A 26,925-nucleotide genomic window follows, 5' to 3' on the forward strand; every position below is an offset into this window, starting at 1 on the left:
GCTTGGCAATTGACTCACATTTATGATGGTTGCAATCCATCATGCAATCTCCTTTTGCAACCTTCTGACAAACAAAGTAAATGAGAAAGCCAGATTCACTAAACAATCGTGTTACTAACTTAGCAATTACAGAAATTCACTTAACAATGGGGCAAAACTCACTTAACAATTGTCTTGCTTTGCAAGAGAAAATTTGGGCCCAATTGTGGTCGTAAATCAAGGACTACTTGTATTTTATCATACTGTACTTCAATACCTTAATGGTATTGAAGTACAGTATTACAGTACGGTAATAAAATGGTAATGCAGTGATTCCCTTAACAAGGAAGGCTGTAAAATGGGGCAAATCTCACTTAACATCTGTCTCACTTAGCAACACAAATTTTGGGCTCAATTGTGGTCGTAAGTCAAGGACTATCTATTCCTTTAAGTAAGTTGGAAGAGGGGAAAGCTGGAAGCTTTAGGCAGTTTTCTACACATGGGGACAAAATAGTGGTAAGTGCCTTTGATGTGGGCCCAGATTTCTAGAATTGGAGCCATGAACAAATGAAATGCTCATGATTATCTGATTTCTTACTTGGATTAAGGATACATTATAGGCCCTATAACGTTCTCACAAAGACTCAACTTCTCAAACAGATGTGAAACATATTTTTCTGAAAGACGCTAACATTTCAAATGAATTATTTAAGTCAGGGAAATGATTTGCCAGTGAATTTCTCTTATAAGGGAAAACTGAAACAACTACCTAGATTGTGAAATGTTGATTAACTTCGCATAATACACTAATCATTATACTGTGATTTTGGTGCCAAGATTCCATCAAGAATTAAAATAATTTTAAATAGAAGAGATGTTTAGCAGACACATACCCTGTCTTTCAAAGCGAAAGAGGCCCTGTCAATTTAATGACTATTCCAGAATTATTCGGTTCTACCTACACAAATACATATCTGTATTTAACATGCTAACACTGTATAAAAACCTTAAATGAAAAGAACTTTGGTTTATTTATCTACTGGAACGAAAACATTTTCCTTATATCTTTCATAAAATATTTCATTTGATTGATTTTGTTTTCTGGGTGAATGTGAATATTTTACTGTTTGTCTTTCATTTTTGTTCAAAGTAACAAATAATTGCTTTGTTTATGTGAAACCTCAAGGTCTAAGTAGAATATTAATACTATATTAATAGAGTTTGGATGGTACAGTAAGTCACAAATTAACTGTATCACTGCATTTGCACATCACATTGGGCTAAAATGTAGCTGACTGGTAATTCAGCATGCCATACAATACAATAGTATAGGCAACCTGGCCAACATTCAACTCACTGCAATCATAAGTGGTTTTGTTCTCCACTGTGGTTCTATCCAGCCAATTTCAAGAATGGATAAACAGACTGCATGAATTACTACATAATTGCTAGCCAATTATACCATTTCATCTCCTCTAGCTATGAACAGCTTGAAAAACACAACCGTGCGATAATGTTAATATGCTTTTGAATAGATAATTTTATACTTTAAGTAGGCATCTTGTTATGCTAGTTTTGGCATGCTGCGTTGAATCCACTCTGAGCCCTTAGGGATGATATGGGCTAGGAATCAAAATAAACAAATTGAAAAGCGAAGGTGAGAGCTGCTGCATGGCTTATGACAAAACATCTCTTTCACCGAGAACAGGTGAGTTAAACTGTCACCTAAAATAGTGCCCGTCTCTTATTTAACTTGGTACCAAGTAGATGGGCTGTATGTATTAGGTCAACAGAGTTTCATTTTCCCATTTTTAAAGTAAAGTCATTAGATGAATATTCTTATTCCATTGTAGCTATCTCTTATTCTGGTGGGATAAGAGCAACAATATGTTGGTCTGGAAGTAGGTCTTTAAATTAGACACCCTAGAATAGTATGAGTATGTTTGAGATAAAATTAGGCTTTGCTTGCACTTATAGCATACTGACCAAAAGATGCCAAAACTGACCAGTACTATCCTGTCTTGCTCCCTATGGCACGGATACATCTAAGGCCACTTTTCTTATTCAAAAGTGCCTTGTAAGAATGTCAGCTGACCACAGCTTGAGTCAGCTCATGGAAGTCAATAGCTATAAGCCCATCTGATATTTAGCTATGTTTTCCTTCCACATTTTCAATTTCTTTTGCCTGTTTTTTTCTTGCTCCTTTTCTGTACTTTACATGACTTTGCTTATCCCAGAAGAATATAGAGTGATAGGTAGGTAAGAATGAATGAGATTAAATGAGAAGCCTGCTATCATGTACAGTGGTACCTCAATTCTCAATGTTAATTGGTTCCAGGAGGCATGATGGATACCAAAAACTATGAGTACCAAACAATTTTTCTCATAAGGAATAATGTAGTGAGTCACAAGGCAGCCAATATCAACAAGTTCTAGCTTGTGCATTGAGTACCAAACAAATGATGAGTACCAGGACAAAAATTTCACATAAAAATGTGTTGAGTACCAAATTATATGCATTTCAAAGCAATTGAGTATCAAGGTGCCACTGTATGTATAAAATATATTAATTTGACCAACTGCAGTTGAGTAGGTAATATAAATCCCTGTTATAATTATGAAGTGTAGTTACAATGGTGCTGAAAAGTAATTTTATGCCTGGGCCTTGCACTTACAACAATCCAGCATCCTGGTAGCAACATGATTGAGATTCTGGCACTTTGCAACCGTCTTAGTCACCCACAGCCATATGATTGCCATTTGCATGCTTCACAGCCAGTTCCGTATTCTGCTTCCATCAAGCAGAGTCAATGAAGAATCTGGCAGTAGAACTGCAACTCATGGTCATGTGATGTCTCACTTAAACATCAAGGTGATTTGCTCAACGATCATAAGTGATGTCGTAAGTCCAACATGGTTGCATAATTTTTGATTTAGCAACCGTGTTGCTTAGCGATCGTTTAGAGAGGACTATCTCTAAAAGAAAACCAAGTAAAAGCATGTCACACGAAAAATAAATCTACTATTCTATGCACTGATTACATTGATCCCTGGGGTCTGTTGGATAACATCTCCGAAGAGTTGGTGGTTGACTTGGAACTTTGAAAGTCTGTTATTGATGTTATCACAAGATGATTCACCCAAGAGATTTGCCTCTTCATGGGATGGCATTTAATACTGGACATGCCATGTCACAAAATATCCACCAAAAAGGAGACAAATTGGTGAAGTTGTTCCCTTGCTACCATGCAGTTACCTTATTGCCTCCTCAGTCTTTCAAATGCTTCCAATCAAAGGATAGGGCTTCTGAAATCTCCTGTTTATATTTACAAATAGTGTAGTCAAGGCAGACCTACAGACAAGACTCATGAGGTGGCCCAGGAATGTTGACAGCAATTAATGATGATTTACTTTGTAACATGACAGCTTCACAGGGTTGTTTTCTTTTTAAAAAAAAAAGGTAGGAGAGAAAGATGGAGGGATATGCTTCAATCAAGTAGATGCTCCTAAGATCCATTCTAATATTTTAAGGTTTTTATGAAATAGATTTTGAATATTTTGAACATTTAGCTATGGAAGAATAGTCACCAGCTTTCTGAAACAATGGCTGTCTTATTAGTGGTGGTAGTAGTACTTATTACACTTTTTATTAATAAAACTATCTTGATGCAAGCTTGACTGCTGGCGAGATCATGGATGAATTCATGCAGTTTTCTTACAGTAGCTAAAGTACTTTAAGGAGCTTGCTATTGCCGACAAATATCTTACCAAAACAATTCAAAAGGCCAAGTATCCTGAGAAGAAATTAGAAAATAAGAAAAGCCTCTGTTAAAATAAAGAGAAATTTTGCAACACTTGGAAATGTGTGTGTGTGTGTGTGCGTGTCATCTCATCTCGCCAAATAAGTCGCTCTTTCGTTGCCTCTGCCATTGCTATTTTATCTCTTCCCTTCTCTCTCAACAGCTGCCTGTGCAGAAAATGTTCCTCTTTCAGGACCTTACTTTATGCAAAGACTGAGCAAACAAAACCCTCCTTCTCAATGTGCTGAGGTCTCTGGCTCTTCCAGAAGTTTGGCAGGCTTTCCGGGTCAGCTTGGGTGAGTATGTGCAGAGACTAAAGGTCTCTTGGGGTTCTTGGAAAAACAAAGCGGATGTGCATGCACAGGGAAAACTTTCAAAGCAGTTGCCCCAAGCCAGCCTTGGTGCTCTGAAGATGGATGCCTCATTCACAAAATATGCTCTCTCTGCATGCAGTGCATGAAGAGAATCATAAATCAACCAAAGTATATGTGTTCATCGTGGCTTGTAAGGGGCACATGATAAAAAAAATGTGGGTGCTTGACAACCAGCGTATATTTACAATGGCTGCAGCATCCAGGGATCACATGATCACTATTTGCAATCTTCCCAGGGGGCTTCAGAAGAGCAAAGTCAACAGGGGAAGTCAGATTCACTTAACAATTATGTGATCTGCTTAACAATTGCAGTGATTCACTTAAGGGCTGCAGCAAAAAAAAAAAAAAAAGATTGTAAACTCAGTCATGACTCACTAAATGGCTGCATCACTTAGCATTAGAAGTTTCAGTCCCAATTGTGATTGTACATTGAGGGCTATTTTGTTCCTGCATAAGGCTCAATCCTAGTTTGCTTAAACTTGGTGTATTAAATGAATAAGAGTTGGCTGGTTTCAGGCAATTCACCATGGTAGAATATATAAACAAGGACTGTTTTCATATAAGACAGTAAAAAGCAAAACAAAAAAAGATAATTAGAATGATGTATGACTGATTAATGTGACAATGCAGAATTTTTCATCTATATCATTTTTCATCTATTTTTTCCCCAGCTATCCCCTTCCTCCTCTCCATCTCCTTTAACCTCTTTTTGAATGAAGAAATCTAGAATTCTCAAAGACTTGAATATTTTTCTTCTCTTTTATATGGACTGATAAAAGCATTGACCTAATATAATCTTTGAAATGTATGGGCAAAATTGATACAGTAGGCTTGGTCTAGAATGATGAAGATATGATAGGCTTTTTTTTCCTCTAATATCCACAAATATTTTAATTGTATCCCAAATGCACTTGTCCAGCCATAGTCTATATTAAATTCTATCTCACCTCAATAATAAAGACTGCTTGGAAGTTTCATTAAATTCAACAGAGTTGATCTATCATTTTTATTTTTATTTATAGATGCCTCAGTTCCTATACTTGAGCCTTTATGAAACTCAATGAAAAAGGATTAGACTGCCATCTTGAGGGTGTTCAACAGTAGCTTTTTCTCCTAGTTGAATGGAGTGTTAGTAAATAAATTGTCTTACATATGTACCCAAATTTTACTGCTATAAATAGTGGGATTTAGAAAGAAGGTTTCTAGGAACAAAAGTAGCCTTGCCTATGAAAGCAACCTGCAGTAATTTTGGTTGCTCATTTAAAAAATACTAACCAAAAAGCGATAAAACCTACAGTACCTTCAGGGACAGCTTTCCTATTAGGTGGAGGAAGAAGATAATCTCATGTAGCTAAATGGAGATTATAAAAGGGTAGCAAGTGGTTAATTGTTTCATAAATTTTTACTGTACTTTTCAGCCTAGAATGGGAAGATATGGATTTTCTGTCTAGCTTGCAATACAAACTCCTTTTTTTGCAGCTTGTCTAGGAAACCTAATTTTCTATTCCAGGTTATGTCAAGGGAAAAAAGCACCAGTATTGATAGTGATGGTATTAATTTTTTTATAAAGTTTTTATTGAGTTTTATAAGGTTGGGAAGGGATAGGATCAGGATGGGAATTAAGGTTCGGGGTAGGGTTGGAATCAGGGGTTGGGACAGGATTGGGAACAACATTGGGGTTGCCCCCCAATAACATTTTCAAGCTTTAGCAAACAGACTATTGTCCGGGTACATATGTTCAATAACACTAATTAATATAATAGTAAATAGCTGTAATGAATATGATAAACAATAATCATAAACAGTATCAGTTAGTCAATACATATCATTCTTCTTACTAATATATATTCAAAATAACATATCACATTCATTTCTCACTAGTTCATTTTCCTAACCATTGGTAAAAATTATCCCATGTTTTAAAGTAAACTGAATCTTCTTTCTCTTTAAACTCTAAGGTTAGTCTATCCATTTCTGCACACTCTAAAATTTTCTTAATTAAAATCTCTTCAATTGGTAAGTTTTCATTTTTCCAGTATTGGGCAAATGCAATTCTCGCTGCTGTCAATATATGCAATATTAAATACTCATTCTCCTTCTCATACTTGGCTCCTAATATTCCTAACAAAAACAGTTCTGGTTTAAATTCGATAGTGATGGTATTATTGACCACTGAGTCAGATCAGATGGTTGTTATTGTGATCACTTTAAGCTTCTTTCTGGATGTGAAGCAATGCTACTATGTTTTGCTAAGATTAGGGTAGTCCTCAACTTACAACAGTTCGTTTAGTGACCATTTGAAGTTACAACGGAACTGAAAAAAGTGACTTATGACTGTTTTTCACACGACCGTTGTGGCATCCCCAGGGTTACATCATCAAAATTCAGATGCTTAGCAATGAACTCATGGTTATAACGGTTGCATTGTCCTTGGGTCATATGATCAACTTTTGCGACTTTCTGAGTCAATGAGGAAGCTATATTCACTTAACTGCATTACTAACTTAACAACTGCAGTGATTCACTTAAGAACTGTAGCAAGAAAAGTCATAAAATGGGGCAAAACTCACTTAACAAATGTTTCACTTAGCAACAGAAATTTTGGGCTCAATTGAGGTTGTAAGTCAAGGATTGCCAGATCTTTAATGCATTGACATGGTGTGATCCAGCTTGGAAGGCCAGCTCACCTTAGAGAACAATGCTTATGGAAATTGAACATATTTAATGTGATATATTAAGCCAACCATTGGATTGTGCAAACTATAATCAGTGAGTCCACAACACACTAAATCATAGCTTGTTTAATCAACCACGACAAGTTGGATCTGTATAATCCCATAAACCATGCATTATCATTTACAAAGTATAATGGCCAGCCAAAATCAAATGTAGCCATTGATTCAAATTGTTTACTCAATCAACACATATATACTCAGAAGTGAGACACTGTTAATTCAGAGGAAATTAACCCAATATGAGCATTTATACCATACTTCTGTCTAAATAAAGAGGATACTTCAAGAAGAGTTTCAAAGAAAGATGACGTTTATGATAATGATGATTTAATTTTACATGCTGCCTGATTCCCAGGAACTCTGGAAGGTTTAAAAATGACCTAAAACATGGGGAAAAAAACCAGATAATAAAAACAAGAAACAAAAGTGAAGAGACTGCGGAATAATGAACTGGGTGGAAACAGTAGAAAACAGTGTAGGTTTAAAAAGAGACTTTTAGATTAAAAGAGATTTTAAGGAATAGGCAGATCATTACAGAACTTTTGGTAACTTTAGGGAAGGGGGAACTTTTAGCTCTCCAGAAATTGCTGAACTATAGATCCCAGCATCTCTAGCCCAGTCGGCAATGGCTGCTGGAAGTTGTGCTTCAGAAACATCAGGAGCACCAAGGTTGTTCATCCCTGAGGTCAAACACTGAAGTTTGAGTTATGACAATAAGTAAACTGATTTGTTTTTAATATGATGGGACATACACTGGTTAGTAAAGGATTGCAACATTCTATATCACCTGCATTTTTTAGGATTAAAAAAAGTGCTGATTTCAGGGGGGAAATCACTCTGAAGTTGGGTGAATCAATAATCCATGAAGAAGAGGCCACACTAAGGTTTGAAGACCATAATCTCCAACAGCTGGAGAATTTAATTGTTGCTCAAGTGTTCTTTGTGGAATGTGTGCATTCTACATTAACACAGAAACTTTTTTTCTCCACCGATTAAAATGGATCAAATATTTTCCAATTGCATTTTGGAGCTGAGTAAATTCCAAAGCCAAATTTGCCCTTTTTGATGATTTTTTAAAAGTCATTTCCCCTCAAATACTTCACTGGAGCAGCTTCACCACCAGGTTTTCCTCTCTTTCATCCTGGAATAACCACAGCTCCCTCAGGAACATGTGCCAGATCACATTTCTGCATTGCTAATGGCATCTGGCCAATATTACTAAACGTAAATTAATCCTATCTGGGGTAAGGAAAATTCTTTTTTTTAAATATTAATATTATATCCACAGGTGCACAACTAATGGGGAGGCACACTTTGCTTTTGTGTGGCAACCTGGGTGTGCTCAGGGTAGGAATATTGAATCTACAGTTAACTATAGTTAACATTAAATTAAATTCAGCTGAAATTGAAATCTAATCCAGGAACAGAAATGTGTGTGTTGTCTATATGTTTGTACACCACTTGCTTTCCAAAGAATCAGAATCAGAATAGAGCTGGAAGGGACCTTGGAGGTCTTCTAGTCCAGCCCCCTACTCAAGCAGGAGGCCCTATACCATTTCAGACAAGTGACTGTCCAGTCTTTTCTTATAAATTTCCAAAATATCATAAATGTGGTTGGTGGTTGGTTCTAAAATGTATTAATTTCTCTTTTGAAAAAAGTTCTCAGGGCGCTTTTAAAAATGAGGGAATTAATTGCTAGAAGTTGAAATCTCATTTACATCAGGTTTGACTAATCAGTGAATTGGACTGATTGCACACTCGTAAAAAAAATAGCTAAAAATTAAAACATGAAAAGGAGTCCTTTAAACATGCCTAATCAACAGATGTAATCTTCAGATTGTTCTGTAGCCAAGCATTTACAATCCACTTGCAAAAATCCTCTACTACCTATTTTAACAGAATCATGGAAGAGAATGAGATAGTGCAGCACATGTAAAAGAATGATGTTCCCAAGTTTTTACTTGTTTGGTACACTCACAATATGTGAAATTCTAAAACAGATATTTTTATTGCCGCTACATGTGGCCAATTCTTTTAAATGAGAGAAAAGTGTTGAGAACTTTATTTTTCTCTTTGTTTCACAGAAATTCAAATGAAAGTAAGTTATTCTCAACTCTTCTTTCCTTCAGTGTTATTTTTCAAAAGTTTGTTAATGGGTTTAAAACAGATTCCTAAACTGATGTCATTCAGATCTGTGAACCAACTTTCCTACCATTTATTATGGACATCAAGAGCACATCCACAAAAGCATTCTGGAGAAAGCAACAAGGCTGGAGGAAATAGTGAGAGAAGCTAAAGAGGTTAATAGGAGCCAGGAAAATAAATAAATAAATAAATAAATAAATAAATAAATAAATAAATAAATAAATAAATAAATATAATAATAATAATAATAATAATAATAATAATAATAATAATAATAATAATAATAATAATAATAATAATAATAATAATAATAATAATAATAATAATAGTTGGACGAGACCTTGGAGGGTCCCCCTGCTCAGGCAGGAAATTCTATACCATTTCAGCCAAATGGCTGTCCAGTCTCTTCTTAAAAACTTCCAGAGCATTCACTGCTTCTGGAGGCAGGTTGTTCCACTGGGTTAATTGTTCTAACTGTCAGGAAGTTTCTCCTTAGTTCTAGGTTGCTTCACTCCTTGATTAGTTTCCATCCATTGCTTCTTGTCTTGCCTTCAGGCACTTTGTGGCAACCCCTGAGATATTGGAACACTGCTATCATGTCCCCCCTTGCCCTTCTCTTCATTAAACTAGGCATACCTAATTCCAGCAACCGTTCCTTATATGTTTTAGTCTCCAGTCCCCTAACCATCTTTGTTGCTCTTCTGTGTACACTTTCTAGAGCAGTGATGACGAACATTTTAGAGACTGAGTGCCCAAAAACTGCTCCCGCCCCCACCCAGCCCCCCCTCCACCCCCCTGCCCCGTCCGCAACTCCACTCCATCTGCCCGCAGGGCCATCCACCGCCTCCACAGTCTGCAGCAGATTGCCCAGGCGGCACTGCAGTGCCATGGCGGCCATGCCCTCCGCCCGTGCCCCGCAGAGCCTAGTGGCCCCATCGGAGAGAACATTCTTAGACCAGGCCAACTGTAACCCAACAAATTGCTGACCTTCTGAAATCTATTCCTTCTTATGATATACAATGTCCACATTGTGATTTTAACCTAGTTGTCCATGGCAAATACCACTTTCTTGCCAGTTTGGTCCAACTTGAATCTGCATCAGCAGCCCAAAATGGAGGGTTTACTACAAGGCCATGAATTTAATATACTATTTTGGAGTAAGCAGGACAACACTTCTGAGGGACACATGACATGGATTTTGTAACTTGTTAACTAACATAGTTACTTTGTATTTTAATTTGACTTATTTTCTCTCTTTTAAAATGATGTTCAGGCTCATTACAGACTGGAATGCAGGGAAACCTTTATCCTATGGTTGTATGGATAGATTAGATAGCTTCTAACATTCCTAAACTGAAAAGATCAGTTACAGAAGGATGCCTGGAGACTATCTCAAGATAAGAAAAAGTTTCTTAGTGTCAACTGGCATCTGGTTATCTAACTTCAAACAAGCTTTGTAGTTGATTTATTGTGCAAGGAAGGGTTACTCTTCTCCAACCAACTTTCCTCTTTCATTTTCCTTGTGTTAACTATAAAAAGGAATGTAAGATGGATCTCAAGGTTCTACGTTTTCATAGGGAGATCCCACTTTATCAGGGTATCCTAATAAACTGCTTTAAAATGATCTTCCAACTCGGTTGCTTATTGGGAAGGTAAACCGAGGCAGAACCTAAGGCCAAATTTGGCTATCACTTCCCACATCGCTTGTGTTGCAAAGATAAGCTAATTGATTGTTGCTGACATTGCTCAAAGCTGGGCTTTGGTTTTTGGTTTTTGCACAGTTTTTGCAGCTCTGTTTCCCCTTTGGAGTGAACTATGGGTAACTCTTCCTCCCAAGCTTTCTGTTCCCTAAGAATAATTCTAGCTGCATAGTTCCTTGCAGTCCAGAACAAACCAACAAGCAAGGGTGAAATTATAAATTATTTCATCAGCAAGGGCACCATGCAAAGAAACTGCTCACATATTTTTGTTTTTCTTTCCCTTTTGTACAGAAAGGGCATGTCGGCATATTTATGGCTACAAGATATGTAAGCAGTTAAGAGAAGGAAGGTATTTCCATTCCTATTTTTTTTCCTGACATTCCTTCTGATTATGCTATAAAATATTTCACACCTCCAAACATATAGACACATACAGACATAACCCATAAATACCACTTTCTCAAAAAGGTGATTTCCAGAGTAAAGAAGTATGTACACTATACTAAGTCACAGTTTGCAAGGTTTCACATTTTATGCAGGAGTCTATCTATAAGTTTCTCTAGTTATATTTTGCTAACATCCCTACTATCTCATATAAAGACCAGTGGTGGGATTCAAATATGTGAACAACCGGTTCTCTGTGTGGATGCCGCTTCCGGAAGTCCATTCTGGGCCTGGGCAACAAAAAATCAGCTACCGGTTCTGCTGAACTGGCTGAATCCCACCACTGGCTGAATCCCACCACTGGAATTAGAATTTTTCTTCATTTGCCAGATATTATTCTATCTGCAATCCATTGGTACTGTGTTACTGATTGATATTTGAAATTATTAGAAGACATCCAAAATAGATTTCCAAAGCTCTTAGACAATATGCCTAGCTAATCTGAAGAAAGCTGTTTCTTTTATTGATAACCGCAGTAGGAGCTGGCACATCCCTGAAGAAATTCCCATTGATTGTAACAAATGCAAAATTGGACCCCAGCTGAGTTAATTAGCACCTGACAAAAATTCACTTCCTACTTTACTCTGCTTTACAGATCTTGAAATTTAGATAGAAAAGAACAAAATAATTACTGTATGCAAATGAAGGCTGAAATATACTGACTACCACTTGAGAGAATCTCCATTGTTCCATATCTATTTATTCTACAGTTATCTATCAGAATTATATTATCTATCTATCTATCTATCTATCTGATTTTCTGTTTTACAGAAAAACTCTGGGCAGCTTATATTATTAAATAACAAAACAATATTCAGGAGAAACTATGCATGTCTGAACGATTTTCATCTGCGATATAAAAATACTCAGTAGGGGCTCAGCTGCCCCTATTCCAGGCCTATTCCAATGTTAATCCAGGTATAGCTGAAATGTCAGGAAATCTAAACTAGAGCAGGAATGCACATGAATTTAGAAGAATAGTTAAAGCAAGTAAGAAAAAGAAATCTCTAGAAAAGTTAATAAAATCAGTAACTGTTCAAAGGGATGCAGACCCTTTTATGTCCCCTAGAACAATTAATCAGAATAACAGCTTTTGCATTATTTCTCACTGATATTCAATGAAAATTCTACCTTGAAATGCTGAAGGGATCACTAAGCATTATGTAGTTCACAGAATTATTGATTTGAGCCTTCTGTTCCCTTTGGAGTGAATTCTGATTTTTTTATTGCTTTTTACCTTTTTTGGGGATAGGCCACTGTATCTTGCATATAAGAGTTCCTTGTCCCTACCCAAGCCTCAAATGTCTAAAGGCATATTTAAAGAAAGAGTTGGCTTTCAGAAGTAGAAAATTAATCTCCAGTTATGATCTTGTCAGTGGGAGCTTACCGCAATCTAAAATAGGTTGCAAAATTTCTGCTACCCTGAGATTTTTGCAATTTAATGGAAGATTCTAGAATGTCCTAGAAGGATTTTGCTAAACCCTCTACCCACTCTAGGACCTGCAGGATTTCCTAAAAATGAGGAAGACACATGAGCTATAAGTGGATTAGGGGGTTGGACTCGATGACCTCCAAAGTCCCTTCCAACTTTATTATTATTATTATTATTATTATTATTATTATTATTATTATTATTATTATTATTATTATTATTATTATTATTAAGGAATATACATATTCTGTACTCCAGCAGATCTGTTTGAAAAGCTTGTGTGTCATGATTCTTCATATTTGGCAATAACATTAATATGAAGGGTTAGTGTAGAAGGGATGTGTATAAAAATAATAATCCAGGTAGCATCAAGTTGATCAACCATTATTTAAGTGATCAGACATCATTTAAGTGAGAATCAATTAATCATAGTAACTAATTAACAGTAATTAACTGGCATCACATAAAAGGGTAAACCTAACTGTGTGTTTCACTTCTAAAATTTCAGAAGGCCAGTGGAGAATCATACTGGAAATAATGCACTGATTTTATTATTCAGCACTAAATTTCATTATTGTTTCCCCCAATGTACTATTGATTGCTTTGATTTAAGTCCTTTAGAAGCTTGATAGCCAGCATGATGACCAACTTCAAAAGATGGATTTATTATTCAGAAAGGGAAACTGCAGAACCCTCCTTTCGCCCCAGAGAATTCCAGCCAATTAAACAAAGGTCAATTTGGTGGCTATGGAAACTATAATTATTTGAAAGTCTAATAAGGTATTTTCAGTGAAGTTGGCCAGAGTGACCCACCAAGGGCTGTTACCTTTTTAATAACTAAAGATTCCAAACATATGAGCTACTTGTGGCTAATAAATTATTCTCGCTTGAACAGTGTGTTATAATTAATGTGCGATTAACAAAGAAATGAAATATAATGAATATACTGGAACTTTGACAATAACTAGCCTGGAATTATGAGACTCCCTTTCATCCAATCTGATTTATACATTTTATTTTTTGAATTAGTTTTGACTCCTGGCAATTGCCTGAACAAGTCCGTGCAGTTTTCTCTGGAGGTAGTTTGCCATTGCTAGAGCTGAGAGAGGGACTGGTCCAAGCCATCCAGCTGGCTTTGTGCCCAAGGCAGTAATAGAAATCCCAATTTAATTCACTGTTATAACAAACTGGCTCTTGATAACAATAATTAGAGTGGAATTATGCACCTTCCTTTCTTCCAATCTTCTTGCAGCGGGGTAATCTGATGCATGTTTACTTAGTAATAAATCTCACCGTCTTTAGTGGGTTTATTTCCATATCAATATGTATGGGACTGTAGTTCCTATTTCCAACTCAAAATATTTTACAGAATGCAAGAAACATCAGATTGAATGGCTTTCTTTCTTTCTTTCTTTCTTTCTTTCTTTCTTTCTTTCTTTCTTTCCTTTTCTTTCTTTGTTGTCTTTTGTGCTGAGAACTGTTAATTAAACATCTTTAGGCAATTCTTATTGTATAATTCCTCTGTTGCTTGTTTACTGACTCTTCCATTCCATTCCATTATTAAGTTACACGTGAACTAACGTCAGAGGTTCTTTTTAAGGTTAAGAATCACATATTGCCTTTCAAGGAAAGACTAGGGTCACACTGAAAAATTTGGCAAAGCAAGGATAAAATATGCACAGGGTGAATATAAAAATCAAGTTTGATTTATTTAAATATAATTCAATTTCTAAATGCTTTTAATAAAGTTACCTTCCATATATGTAACTTTTTCTCTCTTTTGTCATGGCAAGTAGTACAATTCAGAAGCAAATTTTAAAGAGACATAAGACTGACTCTCTCTCTCTCTCTCTCTCTCTCTGTGTGTGTGTGTGTGTGTGTATGTGTGTGTATTGACTCCTGGCAACTCCCTGGACTATTCTCGACAAGGTATTTTGGATATGGTTTCCACCATCTGTTTCTTAGGGCTTTGAGAGTGATTGACTTTGCGCCTAAAGCAGGACTAGACCTCACAAGTCTCCCAGCTTCTAGCCTGATGCCTGAACCACTGCACAAAAAGGGGTTGCCTTATTAGTTACCTAACTTGGCTGCAATAAACTCAGAAGACCAATACTTACTAGTGAAGACCTGGTTTTCAATAGATGTTTTGCAAGGATATGATCCTAAAATGCTTTGGTTACTTTCCTAGGTGAGATACTCTAGAACAGGGGTAGGCAACCTTGGCTCTTTTATGACTCGTGGACTTCAACTCCCAGAATTCCTGAGCCAGCTATGCTGAATTGAAGTCCACGAGTCATAAAAGAGCCAAGGTTGCCTACCCCTGCTCTAGAAACTGGAGGGAGCTAGAGGAGAGAGGGATTTGGTCCTCAAGTTCATTGGACCTCATGGTGACTTCTAAAACACATGGCAGAATTGGATCTTGTGGTCACTGTTTACAGTAACTCTAGTATTTCCTGTCAGTCTGTGTCCTAAAGGTGATGCTGGGGTTCATCTTATACTGTCTCACAAAATTCCATCCTCTAGCCATGATGTTTAACAGGAAACCTTATCTGGAATTTTAAGGTGGGGTGAGAGTGAGGCAAGTTGAGACCTTTCCTACCTGGGATGCAAGCAAATGGTGCACTTATTCATACTCAGATATTTTTTTTTTGAGAATGATATACATACTTTCATTAAATATTCCAGGGCCTCACTTTAATCATTGCCCATTCCTTGCAATAACATTTACTGCTGTTATATTTCCAGTCACCATTTAGACAAACTATCCCCATCTACCAAAACTCAAAGCATGACCATCTAGAAAAGTGTGCATCACATAAAGAACATCTTTTTTGTATTGCTATGAAAACATGTCTAATTCTTCAGAGTCCCATCAATTCAGAATAACAGAATAACAGCGTTGGAAGAAACCTTGGAGGTCTTCTAGTCCAACCCCCTGCTCAAGCAGGAAACTTCTGGATAAGGAATTGCATTAAAATCCCTTTTTTAAAAAAATCCTGTTAATTTCTCTTCATTTTAAGGGTTGTTGTTTTTTGCACCTGACACTTTTCAGAGGATATTATTTGTATGTTCGCCAATGGCATCAAAAGCATGCTATCCTTATAACAGACAAAACAATCCAAATTACCAGATCACTCTCTCTTTGTCAAAACCATAAGAACTGAACAGAGAAGATGGTTCTATTAAACAAATATTGAATGATTGATACATTTTAGACATCTTTTAGGGGGGGTGCGATGGCTCAGCTATTAAAGATGCTGAGCTTGTCAACTGGAAAGCTGACAGGCTGTGTTTGAGACCTGAGCGCAACAGGGTGAGCTCCTGTTACTTGTCCCAGCTCCTGCCCACCTAGCAGTTTGAAATGCAAATGCAAATAAATAAGTACCACTTTGGTGGGAAGGTGCGTTGTCTTACCTGAACGCCTTTTCTCAGCACGATGATGTAGAATCCATCAGTGGGTAATCTCAGCCTTCCTGCTCAGTTGAGACTAAGTCAAAAACTGGTGGATTCTACACTCATCATGCTGGAGAAAGGGGCGTTGTCTTATTTGAACGCCTTTTCTCAGCATGATGATGTAGAATCCACCAGTTTTTGACTTAGTCTCAACTGAGCAGAAAGGCTGAGATTACCCTCTGGTGGATTCTACACTCATCATGCTGGAGAAGGTAACAGCATTTTGTGCCCTTTGCCGTATAGTCTTGCGGGCCACATGATCATAGAAATGTCTTTGGACAACACTGGCTCCCGCGGCTAAGAAATGGAGATTAGCACTGCCCCCTACAGTCAGATTCAACTGGACAGGGAAAACCTTTACCTTTTCTATCTTTCAATGTACTGTTCTAATACACCACCTAATTACAGAGGTAGCTTATTTTTTCTTGGGACAAACTCTAGCTCAGGGGTCTTCAAACTTGGCAGCTTTAAGACTTGTGGACTTCAACTCCCAGAATTCCTCAGCCAGCCCTGCTCTAGCTGTTAGGTATTGTATTTTAAAGTCATAATGTAAGCCCAGTATTGAAAAAACAACCTGTTTTCCATTCTAATCTGCCCCCGTTTTAGCTCTTCTATTCAACTTGTGATCCAATTGCCATCTTTTTCAGAACCATGCTACATAATTACACAACTCATCTTTCACTTGTGTCATTGTGATTTAGTATTGCTTTCTCTAGGAAAGCCTGCCTCATCTCTACTTTATCAACTTTAGCTACCTGGTTAGGACAGTTACTTTGGCATTTTAAACATTATGTATTCCTTGGTGGGTGCTTTCTGTTTTATCGTTGTCCTTTGTATGGTGGTCTAACTATCGTATTTTCAGACTGCCATTTTATATGTTTTGCAATATCATAAAATCTTATGTGATAAAGGAAGGTATAAAATAATTCCAATCAATTAAGACATGGCATTTTCTTTCCCAGAGTCCTTCATTGGCTGCCTATAGTTTGTGCAAACCTGCCAGCAGGTGGAGATATTGAGCTCTTGAGCAAGCAATTCTCATCCCATGCTAGAAGGGGTTAATAATATTAACATCCACCCAAAAACAAATTAGCACAAGGAAATTTTATATAAATGTTTCACACTAATGAATCCATGTTTCATTGATCAAATCGTACACAAGAATGAGCTTTTGTTCAATATATTCAGGCTTATCTCAAAAACGAAAAAACAAAACAGAGATTGTTCCAGGCTGTTTATTATCTCTCAGCACACTTTTTGAACATTCAACAAACGCCCCAGATTGCAATTTTCTAGCATTGTGCTTTAATCCCTATGTGAAATCTTGGTTTATTGAAAGTCTGAATTTAGGATACCATAAATACACATTTCCGGGGCACCCTAGGCAAGAGCAAGTTTTCATATGCAAGCCGTAGATCTTCCCAGGGCATCCTTCATCACTTTGCTGGTATTTCTCTCTTACACCTCTTCCCATGTTCCCCACCTGATGTTTGACAGTTTTGCAGCCAGCTAAATATTAAAAACCAGTAAGGCTTAATAAAACCTGTGACTTCCATGCATGGAGTTTTCTAAGATATCTTTGTTGCAAACTGCACCACCATCCATCTTCTTCCCAGGTTTATTTAGCCAAGGTGATTCTCAACCTTGACAACTCAAAGATGGGTAGACTTCAGCTCCCAGAATTGGATGCTGGCTGTGGAATTCTGGGAGTTGAAGTCCACACATCTTTCAGTAGCCATAGTTGAAAAAGGCAATTTCTGCAACCTCCCAATATCTCCACTCAGGAAAGAAGGGTTTTAGAAGAATTAAGGAAATTAGATAGAGGATAACTTTTTAACTCACACTGCATTTGTTTTTAATTAGCTGGCATCAGATTTCTAAATTCTTTTTTCATACAATTCTCGGTCAATCTGGGAGTGGGATGGGGAGAAGCATCTTAGTTAAATGTTTGCAAACATTTTTCACACCCATTTGCAAACTGCAAATAAATTGTACTGTGGGGAAAATTGTCCACTGATTTGAAATGATCTGGAGACCAAATTAACGAAATAAGGTGTTTATTCCATGTAACTTGGATGGGAGATTAATCATTAAATCTCTCTAGAAAAAAAGTCCAATTAAATCATAGTAATGGTTTCAGAATTTTCACACAGAAATATAAAGTACAGTAGCATGTCATACAGATTTATATCCTGCGAAACTGTGCTGTGAATTTTTAAGGTTAAGGTTAATGGTTAAGGTTAATTTAATTTGTATACCGCCCTTCTCCCGTAGGACTCAGGGCGGTTCACAGCATATTAAAAACACAAATACAATATACAGGATACAAAAAAATCATACAAAAATACACAAAATAACCCCACTAAAACCTAATTAAAAGCCAAATATTGATTGCTGTGTTCCCATTAAAATTACTTTTTAAAAACGTCCCNAATTCCTGAGCCAGCTATGCTGAATTGAAGTCCACGAGTCATAAAAGAGCCAAGGTTGCCTACCCCTGCTCTAGAAACTGGAGGGAGCTAGAGGAGAGAGGGATTTGGTCCTCAAGTTCATTGGACCTCATGGTGACTTCTAAAACACATGGCAGAATTGGATCTTGTGGTCACTGTTTACAGTAACTCTAGTATTTCCCGTCAGTCTGTGTCCTAAAGGTGATGCTGGGGTTCATCTTATACTGTCTCACAAAATTCCATCCTCTAGCCATGATGTTTAACAGGAAACCTTATCTGGAATTTTAAGGTGGGGTGAGAGTGAGGCAAGTTGAGACCTTTCCTACCTGGGATGCAAGCAAATGGTGCACTTATTCATACTCAGATATTTTTTTTTGAGAATGATATACATACTTTCATTAAATACTCCAGGGCCTCACTTTAATCATTGCCCATTCCTTGCAATAACATTTACTGCTGTTATATTTCCAGTCACCATTTAGACAAACTATCCCCATCTACCAAAACTCAAAGCATGACCATCTAGAAAAGTGTGCATCACATAAAGAACATCTTTTTTGTATTGCTATGAAAACATGTCTAATTCTTCAGAGTCCCATCAATTCAGAATAACAGAATAACAGCGTTGGAAGAAACCTTGGAGGTCTTCTAGTCCAACCCCCTGCTCAAGCAGGAAACTTCTGGATAAGGAATTGCATTAAAATCCCTTTTTTAAAAAAATCCTGTTAATTTCTCTTCATTTTAAGGGTTGTTGTTTTTTGCACCTGACACTTTTCAGAGGATATTATTTGTATGTTCGCCAATGGCATTAAAAGCATGCTATCCTTATAACAGACAAAACAATCCAAATTACCAGATCACTCTCTCTTTGTCAAAACCATAAGAACTGAACAGAGAAGATGGTTCTATTAAACAAATATTGAATGATTGATACATTTTAGACATCTTTTAGGGGGGGGGTGCGATGGCTCAGCTATTAAAGATGCTGAGCTTGTCAACTGGAAAGCTGACAGGCTGTGTTTGAGACCTGAGCGCAACAGGGTGAGCTCCCGTTACTTGTCCCAGCTCCTGCCCACCTAGCAGTTTGAAAGCATGCAAATGCAAATAAATAAGTACCACTTTGGTGGGAAGGTGCGTTGTCTTACCTGAACACCTTTTCTCAGCACGATGATGTAGAATCCATCAGTGGGTAATCTCAGCCTTCCTGCTCAGTTGAGACTAAGTCAAAAACTGGTGGATTCTACACTCATCATGCTGGAGAAAGGGGCGTTGTCTTACCTGAACGCCTTTTCTCAGCATGATGATGTAGAATCCACCAGTTTTTGACTTAGTCTCAACTGAGCAGAAAGGCTGAGATTACCCTCTGGTGGATTCTACACTCATCATGCTGGAGAAGGTAACAGCATTTTGTGCCCTTTGCCGTATAGTCTTGCGGGCCACATGATCATAGAAATGTCTTTGGACAACACTGGCTCCCGCGGCTAAGAAATGGAGATTAGCACTGCCCCCTACAGTCAGATTCAACTGGACAGGGAAAACCTTTACCTTTTCTATCTTTCAATGTACTGTTCTAATACACCACCTAATTACAGAGGTAGCTTATTTTTTCTTGGGACAAACTCTAGCTCAGGGGTCTTCAAACTTGGCAGCTTTAAGACTTGTGAACTTCAACTCCCAGAATTCCTCAGCCAGCCCTGCTCTAGCTGTTAGGTATTGTATTTTAAAGTCATCAATCAATAATGTAAGCCCAGTATTGAAAAACAACCTGTTTTCCATTCTAATCTGCCCCTGTTTTAGCTCTTTTATTCAACTTGTGGTCCAATTGCCATCTTCTTCAGAACCATGCTACATAATTACACAATTCATCTTTCACTTGTGTCATTGTGATTTAGTATTGCTTTCTCTAGGAAAGCCTGCCTCATCTCTACTTTATCAACTTTAGCTACCTGGTTAGGACAGTTACTTTGGCATTTTAAACATTATGTATTCCTTGGTGGGTGCTTTCTGTTTTATCGTTGTCCTTTGTATGGTGGTCTAACTATTGTATTTTCAGACTGCCATTTTATATGTTTTGCAATATCATAAAATCTTATCTGATAAAGGAAGGTATAAAATAATTCCAATCAATTAAGACGTGGCATTTTCTTTCCCAGAGTCCTTCATTGGCTGCCTATAGTTTGTGCAAACCTGCCACTAGGTGGAGATATTGAGCTCTTGAGCAAGCAATTCTCATCCCATGCTAGAAGGGGTTAATAATATTAACATCCACCCAAAAATAAATTAGCACAAGGAAATTTTATATAAATGTTTCACACTAATGAATCCATGTTTCATTGATCAAATTGTACACAAGAATGAGCTTTTGTTCAATATATTCAGGCTTATCTCAAAAACGAAAAAACAAAACAGAGATTGTTCCAGGCTGTTTATTATCTCTCAGCACACTTTTTGAACATTCAACAAACGCCCCAGATTGCAATTTTCTAGTATTGTACTTTAATCCCTATGTGAAATCTTGGTTTATTGAAAGTCTGAATTTAGGATACCATAAATACACATTTCCGGGGCACCCTAGGCAAGAGCAAGTTTTCATATGCAAGCCGTAGATCTTCCCAGGGCATCCTTCATCACTTTGCTGGTATTTCTCTCTTACACCTCTTCCCATGTTCCCCACCTGATGTTTGACAGTTTTGCAGCCAGCTAAATATTAAAAACCAGTAAGGCTTAATAAAACCTGTGACTTCCATGCATGGAGTTTTCTAAGATACCTTTGTTGCAAACTGCACCACCATCCATCTTCTTCCCAGGTTTATTTAGCCAAGGTGATTCTCAACCTTGACAACTCAAAGATGGGTAGACTTCAGCTCCCAGAATTGGGTGCTGGCTGTGGAATTCTGGGAGTTGAAGTCCACACATCTTTCAGTAGCCATAGTTGAAAAAGGAAATTTCTGCAACCTCCCAATATCTCCACTCCAGGAAAGAAGGGTTTTAGAAGAATTAAGAAAAGTAGATAGAGGATAACATTTTAATTCACACTGCATTTGTTTTTAAATGCAGATTTAAAACTGGCATCAGATGGCTAAATTCTTCTTTCATACAATTCTTGGTCAATCTGGGGGTGGGATGGGGAGAAGCATCTTAGTCAAATGTTTGCAAACATTTTTCACACCTATTTGCAAACTGCAAATAAATTATACTGCGGGGGAAATTGCCCACTGATTTGAAATGATCTGGAGACCAAATTAACGAAATAAGGTGTTTATTCCGTGTAATTTGGATGGGAGATTAATCATTAAATCTCTCTAGAAAAAAAATTCAAATAAATCATAGTAATGGTTTCAGAATTTTCACACAGAAATATAAATCACAGTAGCATAACGTGTCATACAGATTTCTATCCTGCAAAACTGTGCTGTGAGTTTTTAAGCCTTAGCAAGAATTTATGTACATTTTTCAGATGCACTGCAGAGTCCTTCCAGAGAACTATCTTGAAATCTAGTTATTTTTTCTGAAAAGGAACAACCTTCAAAAAGCAAGAAAAGTAATTTGAAGCAAGATATATGACCAGAAATCAGCAATATAACACTCTAGAAAAGTGGGAAAAACCTTGTCACCTTGGTCTATGATGTTGCAGTCTGTATTTCCAGTCTCTCACTATATCAGGACCATCTGTAGGAATAGGGATGAAAAAGGCACAAGGACAGCCATGTCCAGGCAATGAAAGACTCACCTCTTTTTTTCACCTGTATTAATTGGCCACAGGTACCAACTCACAGATCCGCCTGCACTCCTTAGTACCTGAGGATCTGCAAGGGGGACCAAGTGTTATCGTTACATTACGTCATTACACAAGTGACTTTAAGTTGAAGTCTTTATTTACAGCAGGGGTCTTCAAACTTGGCCCTTTTATGACTTGTGGACGTCAACTCCCAGATTTCCACAGCCAGGCACGCTGGCTGAGGAATTCTGGGAGTTGACGTCCACAAGTCATAAAAGGGCCAAGTTTGAAGACCCCTGATTTACAGTTTATGATCAGATGCAAACAAATCCTACTTGTTATTCTCCAATTATACCTTTAACCGCCATCTCATCTTGGAACTTTTGATTAATACACAGTTGCCTCACTACCCAGACCTCTTTTTATTATATTTTTTGCACATTGGGACTACTGTACAAACGATGCAAGTTATGCAATTTGTAATAATTAATTGCATAATTACACATTTTGTATGATGACCTGTGACATCATGGTGGCTTCTCTCAGTTGTCTCCGCCATAATGATTTTGCACTGGGTGTCCACTGGCTTTTCATGATATGGCTAACTGTAGACAGGATGTAATTGGAATCCACAAACTGATGCAGTCATCATTTACCACTTCCTTTGGAGAGGCCTGGTTTTTGCAGCCTGGATTGATTTTTGCTGATTAAAAATATATATTAAATATCTGTGTGCTTTGCATGTAGCTAGGATACAGGCTGAACCGTCTGACCTTATCTGATACCAAGAGACAGAAAGGAAATGATTCAGCTCAGCAATTCCTGCTCCAGTAGAATTGTTGTGGGAAATTCTCCTCAGCCTAATATATATTCACTGCCCATTGCTTTTTAAAGGTGAGGTTTATGTTTAAAACTATTTCTGAAGTCCCTTTTGTCCATCGACACTCTGGATCAATGACTGAACTACAGCAATTGCTATATCTGCTAAGCAGTAGCAGGGAAAAAAAAGTAGAACATTTAATTTATACGGAGATTCCTCACTTCAGAGTGGAGAGTGGTTTGCACCACTTCGGCTGAACCGGTAGCTACTTTTTTGTTGCCCAGGCCCAGAATGGACTTCCGGAAGTGGCATCCACACAGAGAACCGGTTGTTCACATATTTGAATCCCACCACTGGAGTGGAGTGTTATCTACTCCCAAGAACAGGACAGAGAGCCATTTTGGTGCAACGGTTAAAGCAGTGGATTAGAAACCAGAAGACTGCAAATTCTAATCCCATCTTAAGTACAAAGCCAACTGGATGACTTTGGGCCAGTCACTCTCTCTCTGCCCTCGCTTCTTTGGTTAGCCTTTGGCGAAAACTTCTTACATCGGTTCTTTTGACATCAGGTCCGTCAGTGGCCTTCAGTTTTTGAACTGTCCTCCTCCTCTTCCTCCTTCTCTTCGTCTTTCTCTTCCTTATACCAATCTTTCATTTGAGAGGAAACTCAACTTAAGTCTTGACGTAGGTAAATAAAAGACTCTTTGTCAAGTCAAGTGGTTTGTCAAAGCTTTCTTCTGGGATATTTTTTTCAACTTGCCACTTTAGCCTGTGGCATTTCTCAGCCGCCCTGAGTCCGCAAGGAGAAGGGCGGGATATAAATTCAAATAATAAATAAATAAAATAAATAGAGGTCTCCTTTCTAAGTGCCAACAATATCTAACTCTGCTTACAGCAGTTTTCTGTCTGTGTGTGTGTGTGTGTGTGTGTGTGTGTGTGTGTGTGTGTGTGTGTGTGTGGCAATGATCCAAGATCATTCGCTGAGGCCACCTAGCTGAGCAGATGGGCGTATTGATTTGTTTAAAAACTGCTCATTTACATGCAAAGATCAAGGTTTGTCATCTAACTGCAATAAACATGCAGTGCATTTCACCCTAGTGAGGAAAGATATGGCCAAAGGAGCTGCATGCAACTCATTCTACTGTCCAATTGCTAACTCATTAGCAGGCAACTCCCAAGTTTCATGTTTTCCTTCTTTGAACTTTATTTTATTTTTTTTACATTTCAACCCACGTGCAATTAGAAGAGGCCTTCAAATACAGACTGTCCTCCCATAGCCTTACAAATAAAGGTCTGTTTTCAGTAGAGAAGGGCATGTGTCGCTTTTGCTATTTGTTAAACAAATGTATAATAAAATTCTGCCCTGGCAGCTTTTCCAAACTGACCCAACAGTTCGTTTTTCCTTGCTGAGTCCGTGTTCTTCTGCTACTTCAAACTATTCAAGCATATCCTGTCTTTCTCTGATATGCCTGCGATAAGTTCTTGACTACCTGCAAAAGCTGTTGTTCCCTGGAGCGTCTAACCAATTATGTTCCCAGGTGAGGCTTACTTGTCATTGGAAAGCTAGATTGGGAAGTAATTTGAAAAAAAAAAATACGTAGCAAGACAATATGTCTCATGCCAGGCAAATATGCCTCACTCTTAGGGAAATCTGAAAGAAGGCTACAATGAAGTTGAAGTTTGTGTGTTGCAGTGGAACAGGTGGCTGCTGCAGCCACTTCTCCCATGCTGAAGACCTTCTCAGAGCAAGGTGTTTGATAAATACTCCAGAGAGCAGTGCTGATTGTTTTCTTGCTATTGGATGACCAGACAGATCAGGACAGACCAAACTTTGCACTTATCTCTGTAGGCTGCTGAGCATTAGGCTGCCAAGTCATTCTGCAGACCCAGTATATCACTCTGGAAAACATCTAATACTGAGGCTCTTAACTGTTTTGTGAATGGACAAACTCAGCCAGCAGTCCATCTGTGCAAAGTATCTACCATATACAGTAGTGTGTTTTCAAAATTTTAAAAGTGCTCACCTTCCCGGTAAGATTAGAGGCCTCTCATATAAAGTGAGCTTAGGGGAGGCGATCAGACTAGATGGCAGATCAAGGAGGAGGTAATAAAGGGATGGATATATAAGTGCCATACCATCCACTTTGCCAGTTGACAGGGTGCTTTGCTCTACAACTTATATTCTTTGCTCAGAAAATAAACTTTTTGGAACTTTCAGATTCAAGACTAGGGTGTCGGAGAGAGACTGGCCAATCCAGGGGAAGAAGTCAAGCGGGGAATTAGTCTGGAATCCTTACTCAGGCACAAGAGGTAAAGGCCTGACCCTTCCCTCCTTGAATGTGTTGAACCTTATCTAGTCTGGTCCAGATGCAAACTGCCAGTCTGGGAAGATTTCTATGTAAAAGACATGAGCAATAAAGTAGCTTAATTGAATTCTTCATATATGGATCTGGTTGTTTGAGCTTAATATAGCCTGATCATTAGACAAAATGAAGCAGCTATCATGGAAGCACTTGCAAGATTTAAATGGAAATAAATTGGCTGGCCTTGAACACTATATATCTTGACTTGAAGGAGAATGGACATTTGTTATTTTTGTCTCAGGCAGCAAAATCCAATCAAATTTCTGAGAACCAATTTTTAAAAAAATTTCTAGGACAGGGTATCTTTCTACTTAACCTATGGCAGACAACAGGTTTAGAAAGGCAAATAGATACGGGTGCAGTCCTGCCAGGGTGCCAGGCTATGCTAGCCAGGATTGGAGAGCTGAGGAGAAGGAAGACCCCATAACATGCTGCAGGTAGCCATGACACCGTGTAGGTCCCAATGCTCATCTTGCCCTATCCCTTCCTTGCTCAGGAATATAGATCATCCTTTATCAGCATCTAAACAAGATCTCTAAAGCTCTTCCATATAAATAAAGGAACATTGTTGTTATTGTTGTTATTGTTATGGTTTGTTGTAGAGTCAGCCAGATGTTCAGACTGGGTTTGGCATTTCTGATTACCTATCAATCCCTTTCCCAGGACCTGGAATAGGCAGCTCTGGATGTTTGATGTTGTTCTTGTTGTTGTTATTAAACATGCTAGTTTCTTCTACTGAATTGTTTTAGTTCATAGGAAAGTAGAAATGCTCATGACCCAAGTTCCTCTTTCAATAGATTGTCTGGCTTTGATTGCCTTGAGAAATGTTTAGTTTTGAAGATGTGAAAATGTGGAAGAGAAACACTCCAGTTAGTAATTACATGGTACAGCTTCTCTGCTGTCTGCATACCCATTACTGTACATGTCTTGAAAACTATGCCTTCTCTCTTTTAAAAGAAATTGGAAGAAATAAGCCATTTCTTCCAATTAGAAAATGAGATTGTTTTACTGATAGGAAACAGTTTAGTTCATTCCAGGTCAAATCTAGCTTTGTTGCTAACCCTTGCTTTCCTCAGCCAAACTCCTTTCAGTTACCCAACCATTTACAATATTTAATTTGCTTTTCAGCAAAGAAACGACTTGAGAAAGTCTCATTTTTCTGTGCCATCAACAGCAGGACAAGCCACATTTTTTTCAGTGTTCCTAATCTTCACCATAATATAAGAATTCATCATAAAAATCTACCTCAGGAGTTCCATTTAGCCAACTAGCATTGTGGATGCCAATTTTTTTTTTTTTTTTTTTTTCAAAATTTTTTTTTTTATTATTTTCAACATAAGAAAAAAGCAAACACAAGTACATCACAATTGAAAAACCCCCTCCCCACCCCCCACCCGGACTTCCCAAACCTAATCCCAGGATACTATTCATCTAAAAGTAACCTTATATTAATATCCCTAACTCCACAAAGTATAATTCTACATAAATAGGTGAAATATAAGTATATATATA

Source organism: Protobothrops mucrosquamatus, unplaced genomic scaffold (assembly GCF_001527695.2).
Source record: "Protobothrops mucrosquamatus isolate PMUCROS unplaced genomic scaffold, P.Mucros_1.0 scaffold758, whole genome shotgun sequence".
NCBI lineage: Eukaryota > Metazoa > Chordata > Lepidosauria > Squamata > Viperidae > Protobothrops > Protobothrops mucrosquamatus.